The sequence below is a fragment of the Pteropus alecto genome, unplaced genomic scaffold (genome assembly GCF_000325575.1).
Source record: "Pteropus alecto unplaced genomic scaffold, ASM32557v1 scaffold157, whole genome shotgun sequence".
NCBI lineage: Eukaryota > Metazoa > Chordata > Mammalia > Chiroptera > Pteropodidae > Pteropus > Pteropus alecto.
In genome coordinates this window covers 1,066,313-1,074,588 of record NW_006440626.1, presented here as the reverse complement: position 1 = coordinate 1,074,588, position 8,276 = coordinate 1,066,313, and the positions used below count along the sequence as shown (strand labels likewise).

The 8,276-nt window shown below is 58.3% G+C and overlaps 1 long non-coding RNA gene across 1 annotated transcript in view; it reads right to left on the bottom strand.

Moving 5' to 3' along the window:
• Window positions 1-716: 716 nt before the first annotated feature.
• LOC112484232 overlaps window positions 717-8,276 on the bottom strand; it is a 9,335-nt gene continuing 1,775 nt past the window's right edge. Inside the window, exon 2 of the long non-coding RNA XR_003047954.1 lies at window positions 717-5,643. This is a non-coding gene — a long non-coding RNA (uncharacterized LOC112484232). The remainder of the gene's footprint in view (window positions 5,644-8,276) is intronic.

The following is an 8,276-nucleotide window of genomic DNA, read 5'->3' as shown; positions in this document are numbered from 1 at the left end:
GCCTTTGCCCCCGCTCTCTCACGGTGGCCTGTTTCCTCGTGTGGTGTGTAGTTTGAGACTTTGAGTTTATTTCCAGCCGGGCTTTTTCTGTGGGGACCCAGGAGGCCTGGCTTGTGGGCCTGCCTCCCCCTGCCCCGCTCCCCGCCCCCAGACTGGGACCACTTTTATGTTGTTACTTAGGCTTTTTCCATCAAGAAGGTCATGTACGCTCCAACCAAACCCCATGTGCTGGGGACCCCAAGGAGACTTGCACGCTTTTTCCACCTGAGTCCCAAACGCAGGTGGACACAGGCAAGTCTTCATGTCATCTGTCTTTGGCAGCGGGCAGATCTTCCTCTCGGCCACCCATTACTAGGGGTGCAGCCCCTCAAGACCCCGGCTTCGTGTGAAGAGCTCAGTTGCATCCTCCCTTCCGTCTTGCTTGCTCAGGGTCTCATCTCCAGGCTGCTGGGTTTCTCCTCTCTGTCTCGACACCCCTCTCCCTACCCTCCAAGGCTGCCGCTCCTTCTTACTGCCAAGCTTTCAGCTCTCACGTTTTCCCGCGACAACTATTATACTACTTAGAATACCATTCGTAGAGTGAGATCCTTAAGAATATAGACTCTGGAGCCAGACGGCCTGGGCTTGAACCCCAGCTCCGCCAGCACGGGACGTGCTCCGTTTCTTCGTCTGTGAAATGGGGATTTCTGTGTCAACGTAAGAAACAGCCAAACCTGTCGAGAACATTTGTAAGAGTTTATTCGAGTTACACTGACGACTGTGCTGGGGAGCAAGGTCTCATGCTCCCGAGAGGGATGGATTTACAGTTTCTTTGATACATTTGGAATCAAGGAGGGGACGCAAGGAAGATGACAAGAAGGTGGGACACAGTCAGGTCCAGGATAGTTTAGAAGAGTGTGTGCTCTCTTGAGAGTGGTCGAGTCGTCTAGGGGTCGAGAAAAGAGGCGTTTCAAAGGTATGTTAACTTAGATGCAGAAACGATGGACAGGGCTTGCTTAAGGCAAAGAAAACCGTTCCGAGACTACCCATGACCTGCCCAGTTGGGAATGTGTGATCGGATCGCCCTGCGAAGTTGCTGTCAGTTAGATTACAGAGCCACAGCTGCAAGGGACAGAGGGCCTGGTATATTAAGGCACTGAGAATGTCACTCTGTCTGTATTATTGCACATTTCAGGCATTATACTGGCCTTCATACAATCAACATTACCTCTGTTATAACTATAGTGATAACATTATCTTAGTAATAATATTAATAGTAAGTCTGGCCCCTGGTGACTTTCCTCACTTCCTTACAAGCTCAGTTATGCTTTTGGAAGATCTTTGTAATGTTTCTTCCTGGCGTTTCTAGAAAATATGTCGGAAGGAGCTTTTCCCCCGTGCAGTTCTCTAAATCGTCCGCCTCTAAGTGGTCAGTGCAAACTAATCATGACTCTCCCCGTGGATGACGGCTCCTTGGCCAGCAGCACCTGCAGAGCCTGCTACGTTCCTATCTCTAGTTCCCCTGCTAAACTGCAGGCCATCTGGAAGTCCAGGGGAATCCAGCTCGGCCACCTGCCAGCTCAGTGACTCCTCTTCCCATCTGAGTGGATCCCCCCTCCCCGTCACAGCGGGATCCTCCTTCCCTGTCCCTCAAGGCCAGGCGTGACTTGGGAATTCCTGTTGGATCTTTGTAAGATAATGCGGTCTGTCACACCTACCTGACATCTGGTTAATCAGGCTGGTAGACAGTTCTGGCACAATCTACACCAAGTAGAGTGGACCGAGTCTCTAAATGACCTCACCGCAAGTGAAATCGGGTCTTGTGGCCAAAGGAGCCTCTCGTATTTCTGGATCATGAAGGAGGTCGTTCAGAGCGGGACGGAGACTGGACTCGACTCCAACAAGGACCATGGGGAGTCACGGCCAAGGGGCAGCAGGGCTCGTGGGTAGGAAAGTACTAAGAGGAAACGTCCGGGCTTGGGGGAGTCTCACGAGATCAATGCTACAGAATTCTCGCTGTAGGCGGGCCAGGGGATAGGAGACCAGGGGTGGGGAGTTTGTCTAGACTGATCCAGCAAGATTCTTGCTCAATCTGGATTCTACGAGGAGGAAGGAGGAAGCCCAAGGTCAGGCCTCCTCCAGCAGGGGACTTCGGGGAGCTCGAAGAGAGTTAGGTCAAGATGCTTGTCGTTGTCACGGTCCCTGGGGCGGGAGCACCCAGTCTGATGGGGGAGGCGGGCCCAGCCCTGACATCCTAACGTAAGGCAGATGGAGGATGACCTGGGATTGTCGGCCGAGTTGCTGTCAAGAGGAGGGAGCACCGCAGCGCGGGGATGGGGGCCTGGGACCCCCGGGAAGCCCGGCGCCGAGTGGGGCCAGCTGGTGACAATGGCCGCGCACGTGCCAGGCCCCTTCTCAGCATTTCATACCCATGAACACATGTACAGCCTTGGGGTCAGTAGACGGGAAAGCGTCATGACTGTGGGGGTTCAGAACGAGTCACCCCAAGACGTGCCTCGGATGTGCCCTTCCCCCCTACCTACCTAGAAGAATTTGAAGTCTCGCTCATAACAAGAGATTATCAGAGGTTACCTTTTTTTTGACCCACCTGTATGGCAGGGCAAACTACGAATTACTGAATGAGTGTTTTTCTCCTGTGATGACCCTCTAAAGCCCCCAGGCGCCTCGCTTCATCCCCAGCTCAGGCGTCTTATACGCCGTGTTCCTTCTCTGTCTCTGAACCTCTGGTGCCCGCGGGGTCCCTCCTCTACGCGAGGTTCCCATACGCGTGTGAGTAGAACCCGGGTTATTTTCTCTTGCTTCTCTGTCTCATGGCTATTTGACGATTAGACCAGGGACAGGAACCGGGAGGGTAGAGGGCAGTTTCTTCCTCCTCCATATTTTCATTTTGCAGATGAGGAAACTGAGGCACAGTTAAACAGTTCAGCAGCCTAAGTGGTCAGCTCCGAACTGTGGAAGCCACAGTCCGACCCTGGCGGTCTGCTCCACGGCCCAGGCCCTGATCACGACCCTCCCGCCTCTTGCGGTTGGAGGGAGGGGAGGAAGGTGGCTGGGGCGGAGGGCAGAGCCTGGGTAGAGGCCCGGAGTGGGGAGCAGGCTGCGAGTCTAGAGAACAAGCCGCAGCTTTGTCTTCTGCTCGTGGGGGAGGGGAAGGAAGGGGCCCGGAGGGGCTGAGTGGGAGACGAAGCAGAAGCGGAAGGAACGGAAGTCTGTGCCCAGACTGCAGAGGGTCTTGGACACTCGGCTCGCAAGCTGGGAGTTCGTCCTGCAGGCAGAGGGGGCCTCGCCTGAAGCTTCGGAGCAGGCGGTGCGGGTCCCACGCGGGGGGCCGAGTGACTGCTGGCAGCAAGGTGCAGTCCAGCCTGCTGCGGGCTCAGGCTGGGAGGCCCGTCTGGGGAGGGGGCAGCAGTGGAGGGGTAGGACGCGTGCTTGCTGGCCCCGCTGGGCTGGGAGGACAGGACGACAGAGCAGCAGCAGCAGCCCGGGCTTCGGGTGGCGAAGCCCCAGACTCCTCCAGGTGAAGGCACTCAGTCCACAGCCCACCTGGAATGGGACCCCAGCATCCACTCGCCCTGCCCCTCACCAGCCTGTGCCATGAGGATCTAGGACCTCAGCATCCGCCTTGGTGGGGCCATGTGGGCCAGGCCAGCTGGGATAGGTTCTCGCTAGGGGTCCCGTCATGCCCCGTGCAGACAGGGGCCCCCCTTCCTGTCTAGAGAACCTCAGCAGTAGTTTTTCCTTCCTTCAGACCCTCCCTTCGTGGGCTCCAAAGCGCGTTTCTGCAGAAGTGGGGTGGGGGGGGCTGGGGGCGAGTGGAACGCCCCCCTGGGTGGGCACCTTTCACCATGAGCAATGACCTGACATCACCTCCCCACTGGGCAACTGGGGCAATATTTATAAAGTCAACAAAGCTGGCCGAGTTGTCATACCTCCGTGTCCTTACCGGGCTGGCTCTGAGTCTGGCCGGATGAGGAATCCCTGCCTCGCAGGCCACTCGGGAGAGTAGTGAGGTGGTGAGTGAGTGAAGAAGCACTTCCTTAGGCCCCGGGTCCCCGCCAAGCCCTCCCCGTTACCTCGGGCTCCCCTCCTGGGGCTTTTCCTTATCCGAGTATGTTCTGATATCTGGAGTAGTAAGTAGTCCTTCCTTCCAAGGATTCTTCTAAGAAAAGGCTGCTGGCCAAGAAGGTGCCTTGTGGAGAATACAAAGCTGGATGGAAGTCAAGCCGAGTCTGTCCAGCTCTGCCCCGTGTGGCCTCAGTCTACATGTCTGTGCAGTGGGGGTGACCGTGGGGCCTGCCTCACAGGGCTGCTGCCGATGTTCAGGGCAGGACCTGCATTTGCAGCCCCGGGCCCTGTGGGCGCAGCGCTGCACGCTCAGCTCAGAGGCCAGGGCTGCCATGCCTTCAGCAGAAGTCGCCTGCTCCCTCCCCATCTCCCGGGGTCCATGCGTTCCTATTGGAGAAGGCTGGAGCAGGGGAACGAGGGTGTGTCCAGTTTGCAGGCCACTGAGGCTGGACCTTGCCCCATCTGGACGTGTGGGTCAAAGCCCAAGCCTGGGGAGAGCCGGCCCTGTTTGAGGAGGGATGACGTGCCCGGGGATTCGGGCTGCGAACTGGGTGGCTCGCAGCAGAAATTTGTTCCTCGTGGTTCTGGGGGCTGGAAGTCTCAAATCAAGATGTCAGCAGGGCCAGGAATCCTTCCTGTCTCTTCCAGCTTCCGGCGACTGCTGGCGATCCTTGGCTTGTGGCTGCGTCCCCCCCATCTCTGCCCCTCTCGGCACAGCACGGCCGGCCTTCCCTTCATGCCTCTCTCTCTGTATGTCCATGCGGCTTTCCTGTGAAGGCATCGGTCATTGAATTTAGGTGTGGTCTCATCTCAACTTGACGACATCTGCAAAGATCCTGTGTTGGAATGAGATCACATTCACAGGTCTGGGGGGTGAGGACTTCAACACGTCTTTTGCGGGGCCGTCCGAACAGCCCAGGACTCGGCCCAGCAGGCAGATTGTTTCTCTGTGTCCAGCTCAGTGTGTGGTGCTGGACCGGGCAGGCGGGGTCATTCTCTGAACGGGGGGCTGGACGGGACGGGCACCTGGGTGGTGGTAGCCTAGCTCTCCCCGCCCTACACCTCCCTGCCAGTGTTGCCTCTGTCCACGATGTTGATTAAAGAAGAGAAATGGCAGCCGCTGTTTATTCGGGGCCTGCTCTGTGCTGGGTCCCTGGCAGACACACACCGTCCTCATTAGTGTGGGAGGTTGTCACGGGCGCCGACGCTGAAGCCCGTCGGCCTGGGTTTGAATCCTGGCCCGGCCATGTGACCTTGGACCTGTCACTTCACCTTTCAGGTCCCCAGCTGGCTCGCCTGTAAACTGGGATGATGGGGAGGAGCTGTAGAATTGCTATGGACATGAAGGGTGGATGCGGCAACCCACCCAGTTTGGGTTTTCCTCACGCTTAATCCCAGTCAATGCTGGAGTCCCCGAGCGTGACATGGGCTCACCTGATGTCGGCAGCCCCAACTCAGCAATCTGTCTGCTGTGTGACCACAATAGCCAGCAGTTACTAGCCTTCGGCGTGCTCCCCATGACTGCGTGAATTGTCTCGTCCCACCTCACCCCGTCATGGGGCCGGTGCGTCACCATCCCTGTCCATCCCAGAGAAAGGATGGGATGGCTCCCTGTGCCCGACACACTGCCGAGCCCCTCCCTGGGTGTCTGGGAGCCCGGGATGCAGAGCCCCTGACCCAGGGCTCCCCAGTCCACAGGACTTTCCCAGTCAGATTTGGGGGAGCACCCCATGCCTCACCACCAGGGGGCAGAAGTGCCCCTTGAAGCCAGCAGTGTCTGGGATGGGCAGGGCTGAGGTCAGCGCCAGCGACAGCAAAAGCTGGTGGCTGGCTCTCTCTCCGGCTCAGCTGGCCCGGCTCCAGCTTCCGCTGTGCCACATGCTGACTCCGACTTTGTGCACGTGCCGTGGCTCCCAAGCCTCAGTTCCTCTGCCCGTAACCCCCGCCTGCGAGGACCAAATGAGGCAGGACTAAAGTGGCTGCCCCCCTGCCCTGCCTCTAAGCTGCTCCCCTGGCCTCCTCCCCACTGGGCCTCCTGGGGGTGGACTAACCGTCCCCACCCTCCTTAGCATACGGGTTGGGGGGCCACAGAGCTGGTGAACTCATCCAGGTGGACCAGAAGCCCCAAGCCCTGGCTTCCAGAGCCTCGCTGACTGTAGTCATGCTGTCCGTCTATGAAGTGAGAGTCTGAGCCAGGTTCAGGGGTTTGCAGAGTCCAGGGTACCACAAGCTCCACACCCCCCGGAGATGCTCTGTGGCTGTTCCCAGGCAGACTTTGACTCAAAGACCCTGATCCCAGGGTCTTTCTGCAAATTATCCCCCATCTCAGTACTGCGCCAGTGCAGATGAAACCTCTGGGCCAGCCCCTTGGCACGGCCACTCCGCACAGATCGAAGACACTGTCTCTGGCCACAGCTACAGGAAGCATATGGCCTTGAGGCTTTACCAGCCCTCATATCCCACCACCCCTCAAAGTCACCCATGGCAGCTGTGGGGTGAAGGCGGGGGCCCCAATCCTGGACTTCATCCGTCTTACAGATGGGCAAATTGAGGCCCTAGAGATCACTCGACTTGACAGCAGGGCTGGGTGAACCCCAGTTCTGGCTCCCTCTCCCATCAGAAGGACAAGCTCTGCAGATATCAGGGTCTCCCTTGCCAACTAGGGTCCTGGACCAGCTCCTGACACCCTGCTGGCAGAGGCGGGGAGAGTTTGGAATGAAGCTGGGGTCCTGGGGGAGGAGAGGACATGGTTGATGCCCTCAGATCGCCCTGGCAGCTCTGAGGGTGCATGCTGGGTCCCCCTAGTCTCCCATCCCCTTCACTGATTTCCTCCCTTAGTCTCGGGCACAGATGCATGCTCCCCGGGGCCACCGGTCAATACAGTTGTCCACCGCCCTGCCCCTTATCAGGCTGGAAGGCACCACATGTGAGTGCAGGGCCCACGGGCGCCTGGAGCCCCACGCCTGCCTGCGGGGGCAGCAGCTCAGTGAGAGCCGTCACGTGGGGCCTCAAGCCCAGGAGGCTCGGTCATCTGATGCTTCCTGGGAAGCCAGAAATCAGGGTTTCCATGTCAGTCTCTTCATGTAGTTTTGTTTTTTGTCCCCACCCCCCACCTGACACACACACACACACACACAGTTAGGGGCTGGACTGAGTCTTTGGCACCCAATTGCCCCTGCTCTGGGGGAGGGGGGTGATGGCTTTGTCTCCTCCTAGCCTCTGTGTCCGATCCCAGCCCTGGGGGCTGGCTGCTCCCCTGGGTTGTCAACCCGCCCCCACCACCACACCAAGTCCCTTTCTGCCTGTCACCAGCCCTTCAGAGCAGCAGCACCCTCACCTGAGTCCCCACTGCACCTGACCTAAGGCGTTGGATGTGGCTGGATTTTACAGAGGCCTGGGGCCCGGGCTGGGTGGTTACAGCTAATTCCTGAACACTGACCCGGAGCTGGCTTTTAAACCCTTGGGCCATTCCTACCTCCAGAATTTATTGCAGACCACTCCTCCCAGACCTCTGCTGCCCCCGCAGCCCCCTTAAACCAATTCCCCCTCCCAGCTACCCCTCTCCTCCCCTCCTCCTGCTTCTCATCTTTCCTGAGTTTCTAATCTTGACCCATCCCACCTCCTCCCCATCCAGCCGGCCCCTCCTGCCAGCTGGGCCCCGTCTGCCCAGAGCTTCCCACCCCAGTGTGCTGAGCAGACAAAGCCAGCCCTCTCCCCAGAGCCTGCCTCCCGCCTGGGAAAGCCTCTTTCTCCCTCTCCCACCCAGGCACCCTCTGCTGCTTCTCGCCAGGGGCAGTACTGTGGTTCTGTCTCCGCCTGGCCAGTGTGGCACCTTTCACAAAGCATTTGTGCCAATCTGGTCTAATTTAATCCCTCCCTCCTGTGGGATAGGTGTTTATCCAACCATTCGAACAAAGGCTACTACGTACCTACTGTGTGCGGGACGAGGAGATGTAGACATAAGCCAGTCACCACAGTGACAGTGACTGGCTTATGGCATAGGGTGGAAAAGTCCCCGAAAAACCAGAGAGCGACCCCTGAACCTAACCCAAGGTGAAGGCAGTCAAGGAAGGGGAGGCCACCATCGCTGAAAGATATTCTGGGGCGGGGAAGCGAGGGGACAGGCGGGGAAGGCCCCCTCAAGGATTCCAGGCTCAACTTCATCCTCAGGGCAATGGGAACCCATAGCAGCGCCCAGCAAGGATCACTCC